General features: G+C 37.6%; 1 long non-coding RNA gene across 1 annotated transcript in view; it reads left to right on the top strand.

The window, feature by feature from the left end:
- Window positions 1-16,549, top strand: part of LOC105482736 (uncharacterized) — a 102,848-nt gene extending 86,299 nt beyond the window's left edge. The window contains exons 3-4 of the long non-coding RNA XR_987830.3: window positions 1,032-1,143; window positions 15,425-16,549. This is a non-coding gene — a long non-coding RNA (uncharacterized lncRNA). The remainder of the gene's footprint in view (window positions 1-1,031; window positions 1,144-15,424) is intronic.
- The last annotated feature ends 2,793 nt before the right edge of the window (window positions 16,550-19,342 follow it).

Here is a 19,342-nt window from a genome sequence, read left to right as displayed (position 1 = left end):
TTATAAATTATGCTGCTATAAAGACACATGCACACGTATGTTTATTGCAGCACTATTCACAATAGCAAAGACTTGGAATCAACCCAAATGTCCATCAGTGACAGACTGGATTAAGAAAATGTGGCACATATACACCATGGAATACTATGCAGCCATCAAAAAGGATGAGTTTGTGTCCTTTGTAGGGACATGGATGCAGCTGGAAACCATCATTCTTAGCAAACTATCACAAGAACAGAAAACCAAACACCGCATGTTCTCACTCATAGGTGGGAACTGAACAATGAGATCACTTGGACTCAGGAAGGGGAACATCACACACCGGGGCCTATCATGGGGAGGGGGGAGGGGGGAGGGATTGCATTGGGAGTTATACCTGATGTAAATGACGAGTTGATGGGTGCAGCACACCAACATGGCACAAGTATACATATGTAACAAACCTGCACGTTATGCACATGTACCCTACAACTTAAAGTATAATAATAATAAATAAATTTTTAAAAAAAAAGGATTTATTCAAAATGGCTTTAGAAGACATATGGAAGAAATGGAATGGTTTGGATGTCTTATAAGGTCCTTGGGATAAGTCAGGGAGAAATAAAGCTCTTTTAAATTTAAAAAAAAAAAAAAAAAAAGAAAAGAAAAGAAAAAGAAAGAGCTGGCCATGATGTCACTTGCCTGTAATCCTAGCTACTAGGGAGGCTGAGGCAGGAGGATCCCTTGAGCCCAGGAGTTTGAGGTTGTTGTGAGTTATGATTGTGCCACTACACTCCAATCCAGGCAACAGAGCAAGACCCTATCTCTTAAAAGAAGAGAATAGAAAGCAGTGCCTCCATGTGCTTCAATGTGCATTTATGTATTTAAGATAAAAATTTTATGATGTATATTTATAATTTCCTATCATTTTCACTCACAGTTTTGTGGTTTTCTCTTTCTTTTCTTTTCTTTCCCTTTCTTTTTCTTCCCTCTATTTTTCTTCTTTTTTTTTTTTTTTAATTCACCAACTACCCACCTTCCCTAATTCATAGGTTAGAATGACTTCTCTACAATTCTTCCTGTTTTTTCCAATTTCTTCTGGATGTTTCTTCGTCTCAAACTACATAGACGTTGTGGAAATCAATATCTTCATTTCAAGTCTAGGTGGGTCAAATTTGATTCTCTTGTATTTTCACTCTTAAAATAGTGTCTTCAACTTTCATCTGTGATCTATCTATAAGGATCAAACGTAAAGACTTCAAGAGGGCATCTGCCCAAAAATTTCTGTATATCTAGTACAGAAAACAGGGTGGTATTGCTGATGTGTACTCAGTGCATACAATAGTATAGTAGTGTTGTACATGCTTTGCAGACAGTAGCATTATTGTTGTAGCAGTACATAGGACAGGACAGTTTTATTGCACTATAACCAAAACATAGGTTTAATATTAATGTTGTTGTATACCCAGTGCATATAACAACATAAAATTGTTGTTATATATTCAATGCACACCACAGAGTAGAATGCTCAATTTTTGTTGAATGACATAAATGATTTAAATGGACACAGCATCACCTACATGCCTCACCTACAGAGACCTAACTTGTAATGGGATTACTATTGTTGTTTTAATAAATTAATTAATTAATACAATTTCAAAAAGTGCTTAGCTTTATTTTTCAACACGGTAAATATGAATATAACCCATATCAGTAAAAGTTGTTTGGGGTCTTTGATGATACCTTAAGACTATAAAGAGGTCCTCACACCAAAAGGGGGAGAAGCACTGCAATCTTGCATGCTCCTGGTTCCTGAGAGGTCCATACTGCAGTCTGCCATACTGTTGTATTTCCAGTGCTTACGTGGTGTTTTGGCAAAACCTGGGCATGTGTCGTCAAGTGGCTGATGAGGATGTGATTCTGAGAAAGGCACCACCAGATGAAAGATAGGAATCTCAGCTGGGCGCGGTGGCTCATGCCTATAATCCCAACACTTTGGGAGGCCAAGGATGGCAGATCATGAAGTCAGGAGATCGAGACCACCTTGGCTAAAACGATGAAACCCCATCTCTACTAAAAATACAAAACAACTAGCTGGGTGTGGTGGTGGGCGCTTGTAGTCCCAGCTGCCTGAGAGGCTGAGGCAGGAGAATCACTTGAACCCAGGAGGCAGAGGTTGCAGTGAGCCAAGATCGTGCCACTGCACACACCAGCCTGGGCGACAGAGCGAGACTCCGACTCAAAAAAAAAAAAAAAAAAAGATACAGATCTCTTTAACGTGAGTAAGGTTTAGATTTTTATCTTCGCAGAAGAAACAGCAACGCAGAGAATAGACAAATCTTCCAAGGTCTCAATTCCTACAAGTTCCCCCAGCTGCTGAGTGTGAAGCCCCACGAGGTTCTTTGAAAAGTGTTCCTTTGCCAGTCTAAACTGTTCTGGGACTTCATTATAGCAACGCCTGCTCACCACAGGCAAGGAACCAGCAACCTGATGAAGGATTTATTGAAAATGTGGGTAAATCAGAGTTTTTGTTCCCATGTGAATGATTCCCCTGGCAGGCTTGAGCTTCAGAAGCTCTATAAATACTTACTAAGAAATTAATTGACTAAAGAAATAAATGAAAAAAAAAACAATAGTTATAAATCAAGGAAATGTAAGATATATATATTAAATTGTCACAATGGATGAAAATATCCCAAAAGAGGTCATTTGGTTGTGAGTTAGGTTTTAAAGTATATGCGATATTTGAAATGAATAATTGAAGATAGATTCAATAATTTTAAAAACTACCACCCAATGGTAAAAGATACAAAACGTTATGTAATTTACAAGGCAGATGTCCTATATCTCTTGAATTATTTTAGATTGGGACACAAAAAGCCAAGGCAGTCAAGATGATATTAAATGATTCAAAAATAACATTATTTCAATTAAACAAATAAAGGCCCACAAGACCTATACAACAAGCTGAGAAAGTTAGGTGCTTATCATGTCAGGATTCTATACTACCATCCTTTAGGAAAAAAATATTATTGAAATACTAAATTGTATTGAAACACTGTTTTTAAAAGAATTGGGCAATGCATGGAACACACTTTTGAGTCTTTTTCCCTGAGTTTCAAAACACAATTCAGTTATTGTTTCTTTTCCAAGAAGTCAAACAAATATTGCTATTTACAAATAAGGCAAATAGCATCAAGAGAAGAAAATATATTTATTTTTACTTTTTCTGCCACTGAAGACACACTAACACTAGCAGACAAGACTGTTAATACATAATAAGGCCACAATCAATGCCTCATGATTTTTATTATTCTACATCAACTTAAACAGGGGAATTCTAATTCTTTTGACTATGCACTTCCTCTCTTTCTGTTTTCTTTTTAAAAAAATATTAATGTTAAAACTTTCAGGGCTACAATATTGTAATCTATTCTTTCACAGCACTATTTGCCTATGAAAAGAAATTCCACCAAGTTCAGACATTATCTTAGCAAAACAGTAGAATATTTTTCTACTAATAAAAAAATTAACCCCTGCAGTTTTAACCAACACCTATGTGTAAATAGTCTTCTCATTATATCACGTTTACAACATTTCCACTACTCAGTTAAGGTGCATAAGAGCAGAAACTGTGACTTCTCAGCACTAGGACCTAGCCATCTAGTCGTTGCCTGGGTCAAAATAAGTTCAACAACTGTTAAATGGCAAGTTTAGATGGTGCCATCTGAATCCTCCACAAGCAATCAAATCCAGTGTTTTATTCTCCATTCTTACTTATCTGTGTTGATTGCTTCACCACCTACCCGTCTGTTAAGGCCAAAAATGTTGGCTTCATCAATGACCGTACACTCTCCTCCCTTTAAAATTCTTACCCTATTATTTGCCTAATCCTACAGATTCTCTGCAAATTCCCTATTAGTACACAAATTTAGCTTTCATTATTACTCATCAAAATACTACTTTTGTCTCTTTCACTGTCACCAATAAAATGCCTTCCCTACCTTCTCCAACCTATTTCATTATAAAGCTAGTTGTGCTTGCTTTCTAAAAAGTGGATATGTAATATCACTTTTGCTTTCCTCCCAGTTTCCCCTATGTTTAGATTTTTAATGGCTCCCTATTTTCTGTATTATCTAAATGCTCAGCATGTCCTGCTGGGCTTCACTATTACCTTTAAATAACAGCTCCCCTACCAGCCCTTGCCTCGACTCTCCTTATGCCTTATATGAGCAACAAATGTCTCTGTCTTAAGCTGGTTTCCCCAGAAGCAGATTCTGAGACAAGGATTTGAGAACTGGTGCTATATTATTTGGGAAACGATCCCAGGAAGCAACAGTAAATGTCTGGAGAGAAATATAGAAAAGGAAAGAGAACCAATAATTTGTGCCTTGTCAAGCAGGTGTTAGATGTAGGTCAACTGAGTTCAATCTTATTGGGGAGTTCTAAAAGATAGTGAGGAACACTCTTCCTTATTATCCAACCCCCAATCCCTTCTGCCTCCAAGGTCAAGGAAGGTGGAGTGTGTATTCTCCAATCCATTTGTCACTGGCCAAGAACAGCTACTGCATACGTTCATCTCTTACCATTTCCAGCCTGCCCAATACACAGAAAGTCTCAGGTAGAGAGTTACAGACGGTTCTAGCAGAATGCCAGAATGACATGGGTAGGCATTGATGCAGGACTGATTTTATGCACATACCACACAGCCTCGCATATACACTATTATTGTACATAAACCGTTAGTTGTGTAGGAACCCTCGTTGTTGTTCCAGTGAAATTCTACTCAGTCTTCAATCCCAATGTCAAATGTCATTGATTCCATTTCTGAGGAAGAATTACTGATTCCTCCCCTGTACTTCCATAATACTTCCTTGGAGATTAAGATTTCAACTTGTACTCATGGTTCCCCCTCTGTATCACTATGCAATGTAGTAATCTCCATTTAACAAATCAGGAAACAGTGAGATAGATCATGCCAGAGATTACATCATTCCTAAAAGTTGGAATGTGGAACTCCAACCTAGCCCTCTTAAAGTCTTCTACTTTGCCCAACAAATCAGATATCCTCAACCTGAACTGACTATGTATCTGCTATATTAAATAATTAAAGACCAACTGGCCTAAATTAATGCCCTGCTATTCAGGGAGTCAGCACGACAATGTGGAACAGAGCTACCTGTCTTATAAGCAAGAAGTCCAGTTTCTCCTTCTTCATGCTCTTCACTCCTCTGGGCTGTTCATAATCTTGAGGGTTTCACAAACCAAAAGAAGAACCTTACATATTTCCACACTCAAGCCTGCAAAGACCCAGTATCTCAAGTAAGCACTTCCATTGGGTCTTGTTGCAGCACGGTGGACAATGGAATGTGGCCCCACAGTCTCCTAGTCAATATTGGTCTCCTGCTATGGTCATCTCACTGCTCTAGATGCTTTCCAGCTGCTCTTCAAGAAAGCACGCTGAAGCAGTAAGTGCTCAATCCTTTCAGTCTCCTACACAGTCAACTCAGGGTGTTCTCAGTTCCAAGGCAGCAGGACAGGATGGTTCAGGCACCTGTCACTTCATATGACTAGTGTGCTCTTTTTCCTTCCCTTCTTTTGCTTCTTATAACCATCTCTTGAGGCCTCATGTCAATATCACACTGTTGTTCTTTTTAACTCTATTTACAGGTATGAATCTCAGTCCACAAATTCAAGTGAGCGAGAAATCTACAATCTTTACATTATAAAACTTTTTGTTGTAAGAGCCCCCTTTCCTGCATGAGTAGTGGGAAACTTAAACTCAGTCCCATTCGTGATTTTCTGTGCCTTAGTGTGTTCTGAGAGAATGCCTTGGGATTAAGGAGTGGGATCTCTCTGATCCTTAAGCATCTGTCCACACACAGACAGCTACTGAGACACCCTCTGTCTTTCTCCACATGGCCCCTCTGGCATGCTGGCTCACTCCTGCCAGGTACACATGGGACATAAAAGCTCTCTCGGAGTTTGTCCATTGAAACCACCTTCTCAAATACCCCACACAGTCATTTCCTCTCAGGGGTTTTCCACCATTCAACCTTACTTCTGTTGACTGAGGCCTTGGTCTCCACCACACAGGGACTTATACAAACTATCTTGCTTTCTCCTTGCAAGTGGAGACACATCTCTCTAGTCTTACGGGCTTTAGTCCAGCTCTCCCTACTGCTTCTGGCCAAGATACTCTGTCCAGCCTGCCAATTCTCTCTCCTCTGTGGGGCTTTTAAATGACGGATAAACTAACTAATAAAAAGCCAGAAATACTGGAATGTCATTTCTTCTTTCTGCTTTTTCACACCCCTTCCCTGAGTTGGATGAGAGGAAGAGAATCAAAGATTCACGGAGAAAACAATTCTAGATTAATATTACAAATTGTTTCTCCAGACACACCTAGAAACACAAAGAAATAGGGATAGCCATTTCATCCCATTGGGGTTATAAGCTCTGTCCTTCTTACTCTACTTAAGCTAATATCCTAAATCCTTGTGCACAAATGTCCTCTTTATATCCCACTTCCTCTCCAAAATATATCCCCTTTCCCTGCTCCTATTCTTGTAGGAGTAATTCCAGAAGGCCCTGACCATTGCTCCGCTTTTAGGGAGGAATTGCTCCCTAAAAGTCCAAGGTGGTTTTCTGGCTACAAATATATTCTCTAATGGGATAGTCTACATCAAACAACAATAAGAAAAAAAATCAAATGTGTCAATTGATATCAGTTGATAAACCTTAATATCAACACATTTGCTGCCAAAGGATGTGGAAAAATGAGCAGGTGGAGATTAATCAGTGATTGGGAAACAAAATTCTGAGTCAGAACCTGGTCTTCTATTTCAAACTATATCCCTTCATCATAAAAGACATGCGTGTTTCTAGATAAAGCATCCCTTTACTCTTTTCCAAAAGGGGAAAAATATCTCTGTGAGTGTCTGCTCCTATATTCTAACAAGTGCCATCTTAGAAAACAAAAGGAAATATTAGAAAATTGCTGAACAATGCTGCTAGCTGCTATTCAGTTATAAAGATCATAGTCATTCTGTTTGTGAGATACTCTAAAGATGTTATTCAGAGGCTGCTTAGGAGAAAAAAAGAAAAATGCAAACTGTTAGATCTCAGTTAAATAACTGAGTTTATCGCAATTTAAGCTAATAGTTATTCAGTATTCAGTCAACTATTTGGTGCAAACAAATAAATATTCTTCCACTTGTTAGTCCCTAGGGGCTTTCTTAATCCTATCTGGATTTACTTTCTGTGAATTTCTGAGTAATCAGAAGTTATAGGTTGGATACATCTTGTGCTAGGGACACCCATGGTGTAACTGCTTCATTTTTTCTTTTCATTTCAAAGGAAATGGTCCATCCAAAGTGAAAATTGTTATGTTTTTTTGGTGGTAGAGTATATTTTCCTCTTTGTTGGTGTTGTTATTGTTGCTGTTGTTTTAATCAGATAGTTATTTCAAACAGAAGCAATCAAGTTCCTTTTTTCATTGCCATCTCCCTCTACCCCTCCTACTCAATCCATGCTGTTAAGAAAATATCCTTGTTAGTAATGTGATTCATCTATTTTGTGTGTATGCAGCTGAAGCAGCTGGAAAGATCATCATAAAGAAATCTTTTCAGATCGTCTATATAGAGCTAAAATATCATTAGCAGTATGACAATATCTCAAGGTTACAGGTATTTGCTGAGGTCTAACATGTCTTTTGAAGAAAAGAGGAAAAATTGATACTCATCAGAGATGAAGAAAGAGAACACTTAATTCCAAGCTCCATAATCTGAAAGTGTGCTATGCATCTCCATCTGGTCTTACAATTGCAGCTATAGTCAACCTCTCCTCTTCTCATCTATGCATTAACTGGAGACAAGTCTTTTCTCTGCACATAAACAGAAAATGTACTTCCCCCTGCCCAAATAGCACGTAAAATTTCCACTGTGGTAGACATGACCCTATGTTTTCAGATGTATGGCTACCATGTTCACATGCTACCACTCAATAACATGCTTTGGCTTGCAGATTGAATTTTCTCACTCCATCGGGAGTAGAACTATGAGGGAATGGGATACAGGACAATAAAGTATGACTACAGGAAAGATGAACAAGATCTAAAAAAAAAAAAAAAAGGGCACTATCTAGAGAAGTCAGATCAAAAACTAGAGTGAACAAAGTAGTGTGAAGGTAGAAAACTGTCATGGAGTTCTTCAAATCTGCACTGAAAACATTCACTCAAATGCTATTCCTAGTGTTTCCTTTCTATACAAAGGATAGATTGTAAACAGTAGTTGTTCCTTGTGCTAACTGAAACAATTTGCTGAAAACCAGCTTTCCAATTAAATATTGCATTAAATGAGTCACAGCCAAATAAATTACAAGGAAAGAGGGTGCTATGTTATGTTTTCTTCAATATGGTAGAAAATTTCCTGCTTTAAATCAAAGTCAGTGCAGTTGAAAGAACTATCATTATATCTTATTTATAGATATTTCTTCTTTCTCTTGCTTTGTCCAAGTGGAAAATTAGCTCTAAATGGAGGAAAACAGAGAGGAGATATTATGTTATCTTTCTCAGTACTTCTACTTTAGTTGAGATCCATCAGAGAAGAAATGATTGTTGAAATACAGTCAATTATTTCATGGGTAGTTTAAATTTGTCAAAAGTTGTAACTTATGATTTTCTGTTCAAATTTTCTCCAGCCCACATATCCAGAACTCATGAGAGTGTTAACTAACCAGACTTAAAGTTCCTAAATGCACTTAAATTTGAGAAGATAAGCAATTTGTCAGTCACAAAGGACCCTACCAGGTAACTGGGGACACAACCTAGGTACAGAAAACCCAATCAAAACTAATTTATTTAAAAGTACAAGATCCCTAGAAAAAAATAGTAGGTTTTGAAATGTAGGATTCATTAAGTCAAACCTCTCACAATGGTAAAACCCCCTGAAGAAAAAATTTAGTCAAGTGATGTTTAGTTGTCATAACTCGTGTATAGTATGTGGGTGGGGGTAGGGGTGTGTGTGTAGAAGAGAAAGCATGAAAAAGTGGTATTTGAGTGCCTGTGATATGCCAGGGACTAAGGCTCCAGAACATAATGCTAAATAAGCCAGTGAGAAAGCACAGTCCAGTGGCAGAGAAGACTTCAACCCACTGTCAAGAGATCTGATGACCTTACGCCTTGCAACATTATTGACCTAAATAGCCACCCTCTCCTGTCCTTCCAAACACCTAAGCTGCTTCAAAATCCTAACCTGATGTTCTTACACATGGTTACTCTCCAACCCCATCCCTCCTTTGCCTTAATTAATTCATTATTTCCTCCCATTGGTTATCTTTACCTAACAAATTCTCTGCTTGCCTTTTAGGACATAGCTTTAAAATGACAGTCTTTGGGAAGTCTTCCCTTGCCTTTCTAGGCAGGTGGGTCCTTCCTTCTCTGTGGTCTGGTTCAGTAGATATGAACATTCCTCTGTTTGATGGTCTTTTTCCCCACTGGACCAGAAACTTCTAAAAGACAGAGATTATGATCTACTTATCTTAGCATCCGCAGCACATAGCACAGCTTCTGGAACAAGATAGTGTCAGGAGTTTAGAGGATAAATCAATGATGTTAAGAACAAACTCCAAGCAAAATAAGTAATAACATCTCTGCAAATGCTGAGAGTTTTATAGGAAAAAATATAAAATCATGTGAAAATTCCTTGAATATGTAAAACCCCAGGCAAACCATTAACAGGCAAGTGTTTATTGTGTGCCAACATATACTAAGCACACAATGTGCAGTATTGGACAAAGCCAAGGTTATGTGGCTTGTACTTCCTGTAACTTTGTTAAAAGTCTTTCCATAAAATAAAATAATCCTGTCTCCTTCATTTTAAATATGTTTCCCAGGAGCCTTCAGGTTCCCTGGAATTTCTATTAATAATTCCATTTATCCCAGTAATACAATATGTGTCAAACATCACAGTGTCTATGAGAGATTAATAACCTAAGTTTTTCTTGACATGAGAAAAGATTGATGGGAAAAAAAAATCTCTGGAAAGAGATTTTGATGCCAAATTAAGACTTCAAGGTGAATTGATAAGAGCATTTTAAGAACCGGCATGTCGTCCTATAAAGTTTCTTTTAGGTACCACATCCAGTTCACCAGGTGCCCTGGATTCAACTTTGTGTCTCCGGGGCCTCAGCACTTGAATTCTAACTGGGCTCCTGTGCTCTTTCTTCGTGTGGACAAAGCCTGTCTTGCTTCCAACTCTCTAGGCTTTTAAATCTGTTCCTCTTTCCTACGTTTGCTTATTCTTCTGTTAATTGGGTTTTGAGATATACTTTTTTCTAACGTACCTTCTAATTCCATTCCAGTTACTTTTCTCAGGCTGCTTTGAGTACATCTCTAGGGTAGGACCCTCTGCCCTCAGGATTTCTCTTTCACCCAATCAGGACCAGACAACTTGTGAAATGTGACATGTGGTGTCATCCTAGTGTCCACAGCTTTGAACCCAGTGCCTGGCATGTTGTGGGCACACAATAAATATATAATAAATAGATTAATTATGTATTTCTTTTTTACATCATTACTATCACATTGGACTACAGACAGTAGGACATTAACGAAATGGGGTTTTAGTTCCAAGATAAGGAACATAAAAAAAAAAGAAAGCTGGAAATGAAGTACTGGAGCAAGTCAATAAGGTAGTGAGGAGCAAGAAAATGAAAAGAAAAAAAAAAGTAAAGATGAGGTAGAGGTAGAGTTGGGGGAAAGATAAAGAAGCTTAAGTTTCAGGGCACCTCATTTGCACAGGCCCCTTCCAAGGCTCTGTGCCTAATTTTCTGTTTAGGACTTCATATTTTATTTATTAAAGAGAATGCTACCAATTATATATTCTTAAAGCCTCACAAAAATGGGATCTTCCCCGGCTAAAAGACAAAAATAGAAATAATTATGCATGTTGTCACTCAGCAAACATTTATCGAATATTAGATCCTTTTCAGGTTATTGGAGACTCAAAGTCAAATAAGAAAGTCTAGCAAGCATATTATTCGTTAACAATTTTATTCATATGTCATACTGATATATTACTTTAAAATGTGCAAAGTACCCATACCTCAACTGTTGATTCTCACTACAAATCAATGTCTGGATCTTCACCAAAATACAACTGAGAAGGTATTAGCCTCATTGTACAGATGAGGAACCTGAAGCATAGAAATAAATTATTTAGATGGAAGAATCTACCCCCCAACCCCCATAACATGCCCAGGCCCTAAGCCCCAAAACCCATGAATGTTATTTTACATGGAAAAGGGGATTTTGCAGATGTGATCAAGGTTATGGACCTTGAGATGGGGAGATTATTCTGGATTTTCTAGGTGGGCCAATTCCAGTCACGAGTTCCTAAAAGTTAAGAACGTTTTCCTGCTAAGGAGGGTTAGAGAGATGAGCTGGAAAGAAAAAGAGGATCTACATAACAAATGTACTTATTTAATGCATTGCTAGAATTCTGAAAAAGAAAGGGAAATCCCTATAATAAAATTAATGAATGAAGGTTCTTTAAAAACAAACAAACAAACTCAAGAACAGTGAGCTAAAGCCAAACACTGATTAGTGATGTTAAACTCAGAGTTACCCTTGGCACAAATGCTAGCCACCACGAAATCAAGGGCAAACCTGAAACTCATCCACTGAAACTCATCCACTGAGCCAGGATAGCTGAAGGAAAATAAAGTGGATCCATATCTATAGTGCCCTGATATAGCCAAATACATTTCTAAAAAATACTCCTGAACATTTGAAGTTTCTATAAAACTTCAAACAAAAAACAAGAGAACATCTTAAAAGCTGCCAGAGGAAAAAAGACAGATCTATACAAAAGAAAAGAAACATAATTAGTGGAAAACTGATATCTCAAAAGCCATAAGGGAAACAAAAGTCGGTTTAATGACATCTTCATGGTGCTGAAACGTAACTCTCAACTTAGAACTGTGTACAACAAAATTATCCTTCAAGAGCAAAAAGAAAAATAAAGACATTTTTGACAAACAAAAATTGAGAGTTTATAAAAAAAATAGAATTTCATTAAAATAACCCCTAAAAACTTCACAGTACTTCAAGTGGAAGAAAAATGACTCCAGAAAGAAAATCCAAAATTGAAAGAGGATATAAGCAAAACTCTGGTAAACATGTAACAAATCTTTAAAAAATTATGCTTATACTCAATTAAAATATGAATAATGTCCAGTTTATGTGATTGGAAAAAAAGAGATCTACAATATTGAGAAATTTTCAGCATATAGAGTAAAAAACTGTTGATTGAAATTAAAGTGTAATAAATTCTGTATTGTCTTATTCCGTTTGGGCTATTATAACAAAATACTATAAACTGGTAGCTTATAAACAGAAATGTATTTCTCCCTGTTCTGGAGACTGGGAAGTCCATGATTAAGGCATAAACAGATGTGATGTCTGGTTAGTGCTTGCCTTCTCATAGACGGGGCCTTCTTGTATACTCACATGGTGGAAGGGGCAGAGAAGTTTCTTTGGATCAATTTTATAAGGGCACTAAACTCATTCATGAATGCTCTACTCCCCTGACTTAATCACACCCCAAAGCCTCCACTTCCTAATACTATCACTGTGGGGGTGAAGGTTTTAACCTTTAAATTTTCAGAAAATGCAAACATTCAGATCATATAACATATTATTCAAGTCGATATCAAGTTGTTAACTTCAGATCTTTCAAGTTTTAGGTGTGCATGGTAAAATTTCAAAGATTATCCATAAAACAATAGAATGGGGGTTTATAACTTCCAAATATGTGAGAGAAAAAAATAAGATGAAAACAAGCAAAAAAAAATCTATAAAAACAAAAGCAAGAAATACAAAAGAAGAAAACAGGAAATGGGCAAAGAAGAAGTGAACTGAAATGGCAGAAATGAAATACAGGGATTATCAGTTTGGATTTTTTAAAACTTTAAAAAATAAACTGCCCATAAACTATAGAGACATACCCAGCACGTAAGGACACAAATAAGCAGAGTTAAAAAATACAAGTCATATACCAACCAAACGAGAGCTGGGGTAGCTATAGCAATGTTTTTAAACACACTTCTGGGGAACACATGGCTCAAAGAATAAATCAAATGGATTTTTAAAAATACGTGGAACTGAGAGACAAGGAAAACATTACACATTAAATCTCCTGTGAAATAAAGCAATATTTATTAGAAATTTCTAGCATTGAATTATATCACCAGTGAGTGAAAATTAATTATTTAAGAGTCTAGCTTTACAATTTGAGAGGAGAGGAGGAAAAAAATAAAACCAAGGAAAGTAGATTTTATGGTATAATAAAGAGGAGAAATTTTAACGAACTAAAATAGAAAACAAAGATAACAGAGAATCAGCAAAGCCAAACCTGGTTATTTGAAGCAAAACAATAAACCAGACAAAACTTTGGAGACAGTTTAAAGAAAAAAGACAGGTGGAGAAGACACAGATGAATAATATTATGAAAGGGATAGGAATACAGCCGCCGCGCAGGAAATTCTGCTGGTGCTTTGCCGGCATCCACTACCGGCCACAGCTATGACAGAGCCTCACAGTTTCACTCTCCTTTGTGTTACATGGCCCACTGTTCTTAGGTGAAATCATGGCAATTCAATAAACTATTTAAGTTTTCTGTCGTAGGACTGAGAGAAAGGAGGAGAAGCAGATGTTTGAGAATAAATATTTCGAGAATGAAACCAGTATGGCATCTAAGAAGTTGGATGCACACGGCCATGAAAATTCATTTCATGTAACTGCACAAGAACCCTAACTTGTGACCCTACTCAGCCCTATTGTTTAGACAGAGGTCATGCTACTTCCTCCAGGAAGAGTCCCTTAGGGACACCTATCAGTTAACTCCCCCACCCCCAGTTCTGACCTGGCATCTTCCCTTTCTGCCGTCTTGAAACCCAAATTGTCCCCTCCTACAGCACTTACGATGTAAGGATTATAAACTATCTTTCTAGTTACCTGTAGCCCCCAGCAGATGGTCATTTCCATTAAGACTGTATTTTCTTCATCATTGTACTCTCCACAGTTGGCACCTGGCATATACTAGGTAGTCAGTAAATATGTGTCACACGATTGAGTGTAAACCCAAAAGTCAGAGATGGAAATGGCCATGACTCAATCCTGCAGCAAGAATATTTCGGGGAGTGGTCAAGGAAAGATATGAGTTGCAAAAATGTGTCATCAAATCCTTGCAGGGATGAATCTGAATCTAAGTACCTTGCTGAGTGTGAGGTCAATGTCAACAGAAGAGGAGAAAAGCACAAAGGTAAGTGCTAGATGGGAACTTGGCAGTCTGAATCTATCATCCTCATTGCCCAGCCGCTTGGATCAAGGGTCATTTTAGAGGAACAGACACCCTCTGACCATCTGAAAAGCACAGTTCTATGAACCCAGCATTGACAAGAGGCTGCATGATGGGTTTGATTTAAGATTTATTTGGTAAAAGATGTCCTTTTACCAGCGCACATACACACTTTGAAATAGAGTTTTTTCTTTACCTTAATGGTCTGCGCACACAGAAGTTTCATGATGAAATAGGTTAATGGGTACAGAAACTCCTGAGGAAGCAAGCAATAGCTTCTTTCCACCTCTTGTCATCCCACCTGTCTGAGACAGGCATTGTATACAATTAGAGTATTTCTTTATGTGGAAAGCTCCCCTTTGCACAGGATATGTGAATCCAAATATTTTGAGCTATGCCCTGGCATGATTATATAAAACGCATAATTATAAAGGAATTTAATCTTCCTGTAGCCAGAAAACATGGTACACATACTTATGTCATTTTTTAAAAGAGTATGTTCCTATCTTTGTAGTAAGTAAAATAAACTAATTCCTCCTCATTTTTCCAGGGCACCTTCTGCAGTCTGAAAGAAGCAGGCTTCATGGCCAGAGACAGTGTAATTTGCGAGGTTAATTTGGTTGGGGCTATAATGATATTTGTGCAGTGAAAAATGCTATTTGAATATCTGTGCAAGATGGAAGTGAACGACACAGATGACATAGGGTTGACATAAAGCTGTGCTTTACTGATGTGTACGAATGTTACATGAGTCCTTTCTCCTGAGAGTGGCAGCTTCCCAGTCAAAGTTGAAGACCCACTGTGTTTGTTGACATGGGATTACTGGATACTGAGGTTTAACCCTTCTGGTTGTTAAAAATAATGGATTTCAATGGTAAATTCAATCTGATTTTTTCTTTTTATCCTCCTACTCTTTTTATGTATTGGACCAAATGAATGGGCTATACTGATATCTTATAAACCCAGCATATATAAGTTTCAAAATCATGAAGGGCCTGGAGCCTGCTTATTCTCAGTGCAGATGTAAAATAAGAGGGAATTAATTTGCCCTCTAATGTGAGACTCACTCTACTCCCTTTGTGCAGAGAAATGCAATGCAGATGGGAAAGGTGGCTTCAGAGAAGAGGAATTATTTGACTCCGATGGGAAGGGACACCTAAGAAGTCATAAGAAGACCTACAGCTTCTTCTGACTGTGATGCAGTAATGCCTCCTGCTGCTGGCCAAAAAGTGTAGTGTCGCTCTAACAAAAGCAAGGTCCAGACATTTTTTAGCTTTAAGTGTCTGGATTTAAAAAGCTGTGATTTTGCATTTCTGTTGCTGCCTTGTGCTACTATATGCTTGTACTATAAAGATAAAAATAACACGTCACAGAACCTCTGTAAATTGAACTGCATGGTAGCAGAAAGGTGGCTACTGGGACATAGGAAAAATAAATGATCTTAGTTTATTTATTAAAAATATGTACAGCCATGTAGAAAACTTACCTTTCTCCTCACCCCACTGGGATTTTTCATCTAAGGTTCACTTGCTACACAAGAGAGACACTTTAAACTTCATCTTTTATAAAACTCAGCTACTTCCCTCACATATTACCATTTTGAACATTTTTTTGAAACAATAGATGGTGTTGACTTGTAATAAGACAACAGCTTTTGGCTCTGAACTAGACATTTTTTCCCCAATTTAAGCATCTTCTTGTTACCAGTGGCCTCCATTTCAAACATGCTCATTACCTTGAATGTACTGTGGCATGGAGTATATCACAATACCGAGATTACCTCTCTTTGCTGTTAAAAAAAAAATTGCCTTCAGAAACCAGAATGAATCAACAATTTCATATTTTAGCAACTCAGAGAGCACAAGGTGGTCCTGTCCCAGTGCCAAAATAAAAACCTTGTAAAGCATTTAAGAAGTTTATTCTTCCCAAGACATAAAAACATAACCCACCTTAGCATTAATTTGAGTTCTGCATGCACAGTGAATGAAAGGTAGACCTCCCCTAAGTGAATAAATCTCTTTGAAAAGGAAGGGGTGGATATTGGCTTACCTAAATACATACACTGTACATAAAAATATAAAACACGCATGCATGCAGTTTTAGGCAGGTGTAAGCGTAATTGAGTGGTGGCCAAGACTCTGAATAAGAGGTGTATGATGTGTAAAGAACATATGGTAACGTGTGAAAAATGTAAGCCTATATATGGAAGACCTGACCTATGTGTTTATGATGTGCTCAAAAGGTCATTTATTTCTATTTCAATAGCTTTTTATTGATATGTCCCTTGTGACAAGGGTTTGCAAAAGGGAAACTAAGTAATGAATACATTCTATATTGAGTGAAACCTACTAAATTTCATCATAGGTGGATATATTGAGAGTCACTAATAAACTTTAAAATTTAGTATTAGTATTGCAAAGCTATTAACATATGTAACATCTTACCAAGAAATTTATTCATCTTTCAAGATTTGGACCCAGTTTAGGTATAGTTTTATTTCCCATAGATAAGTTACAAGTCATTTCAAACCACAGCCCAAATATCCACCCAGTCCATTCATTTCCTATGAGCATGTTGAGTCCTCATATCTATTGTGTCCATCCTCCTTAACGAGAACCTTAATTCATGCTTCTGAAAATCCATCAAGACAAGTTGTCTACCATGTTGCATAATTGATCTGTGGTTAGAAGCCTACTTACCGCAATAATCTACATAGAGGATGCAGGAAGGAGTTAAAGTGCTAAATCAGTGAGCTAAACCCTGCCCCAAGGAAAGAGGAGACACAAACAGTGAACCTAAAATAAGACCTAAAGAAAAGTGATTTAGAGTTATTGAGGAGAGTCCTTTAAACCAAAATCCATCCAAGAAAATTCTACTTTTGTTCTTGTAATCAGCAAGAAATATTAATTCCACCTACTGCAAAGAAGGCATCCAGAAACATTTACAAAATGTGCAGGGGAGTTGGGATCCCTGAATAGAAAATTTTACAGTAACAAAACAGGAAAGAAAAATAAGTAATAATACAAGCTCAGTTGCTAAAGTGAAACTACCAAGAAATTACAGGTAGTGAAAAGGGAAGCTGTAGGCTAGAACCTTCAAAAATATCAATGCGGCATCAAACTAGGCAGAGAAGTATTCCACAAAGCAGAATGAGAAGGAAAATCCAAAGGAAACCCAGAAAAACATGTAGTCATGGAGTTCAAGGCAAGAAAATGTTTCGAGAGGAATCAAGGATCAAATGACACACAAAAGTCATGGGAGACAAGGATGGAGAAGAGTTCACTGGACTTAGTAATAAGGGGGGCAAAGGAGGAAGATCATGGAAAAAGCAGCAACAGAAAGGGAGGCGAAGAAGGGAAAACTGAGTAAAAATGTTCAGCTCTGAAGGAGAGAAAAGAGATACAGAGGAAAGATGGAGGAGAGTTCCATTATTTATTTGTTCATTTGTTGTTATAAGGATGGGAGACCCCTACGCAAGTTTTAGTGTTGATATTTTGGAATCGGTAGAGATTAGAGAATTTTTGTGTTAGAAAAGAATAGAAAAAGGAAAAGGTGAGTTAGGGGTGTTCAAAGTCATTAGCTTGGGGAACTGAGACAGTTCCCTTTCATTATTTCTGTTTTCTGTGTAGTGTAAAAGGCAAAGTCATTTCTCAAGAGTGGGGAAAGATGACAAGGTCAGAAGTCTGGGCAGACTAGAGAAGTCCTGAAATCACTGCTGAGAAGAGGGCGAGGGAGATGATTAGAGGAGGCTTAAAGGAATGGCTTAGCTGGGATGAACATCCACCAAGCCTGGACAAAATGAGATCATGTTTTCAAGTCTTCTAGCCTCATATTGGGCATAGAGTGTGTGCCCAGTAAAGATGAGTCTCTGCTGTCACTTTTGTCATTTGAAATCTTTGGACAAAAGTTGTTACATCTATAATGTTAGACAAATTTTCAGACACAATAGCTCAGCAACAATTTTTAAAATCTCTGTTGAATTACTCCCAGTGTGAGCTTTGAGTATGCCAGATTGAAGGAGAAAATGGTTTGTACAAAATTATTTTAAGAAGATAAATGGGAGAAAGGGTCTCCCATATTTACAGAAAACAATCACAATCATTTCCCAGCACTCTTACGAGATGTTAACAAATAGTCTGTTTCTGTTTCGAGCTTTTGTGCCCTCAGCAGCCCTGCTTCCATTTGTGTGTTCTCAGCCATCTGCCTCCTGTCTTTCTCCCATTACTACAGAAAAGAGCTAGAAAATTTATATTTTGAAAAAGAAAAATTTCTTTTATCTCATGTTTGTATGTCATATTTATATAGCATATGTAATATCTCATATTTATAGAATCAAATTTATCAGTGCAAACTTAGCACTATATGATTATCCCTGAAAAAATAATTAAGTTTAGTCAATAATCTTTTTAAGGGCCAGTGTGTTAACTGTCAAGACTGCCTAACAGAATTTGAAAGAAGGTTACCCTAAGTGGCCTTTAGGCAGTAATTACCTTTTCTTAGGCTGTGTCCTGAGAGCATAGGCACAAGGTGTTTTCCCATTACTCATTACTTACATTCCCCTATTGCATAACCATATCTCAGTCCCCTTTCACCTTCTCTTGTTTAGCTTTCTCTTTGACCCTTTTCATCAGTGCCAAAGGCTGAGATGTATTGGCAGAGAAGTTTGTAACAGACACAAAATAGCTCTCCAAAGGCTAAATAAAGTAACATGGCATAAGAACAGAAGAGGAAGAAAGAGTTATGTCATTGATCTTTCTCTTTTGCCATTTGTTAGGTACCATGTCATATTTTAAGGCTGGATAGAGTGTTTGATGAGGACTTTGATTTTTACTTAGAGTGAGATGAGATACCACTGAGTAGAGAAGCAACACTACTGCTGGCAGAGGATACTGCCAGAGACAAGACTGTAAGCAGGAAGAACAGCAGCACTGCAATAATCCAGAGAGGGGATGCCGGCTTCACCCAGGGTGATAGTAGTATAAATGGCAAGAAATGGTCTAATT

Source organism: Macaca nemestrina, chromosome 1 (assembly GCF_043159975.1).
Source record: "Macaca nemestrina isolate mMacNem1 chromosome 1, mMacNem.hap1, whole genome shotgun sequence".
NCBI lineage: Eukaryota > Metazoa > Chordata > Mammalia > Primates > Cercopithecidae > Macaca > Macaca nemestrina.
Note: the sequence above shows the minus strand (reverse complement) of the source record. Positions and strands in the feature narration are given on the sequence as shown.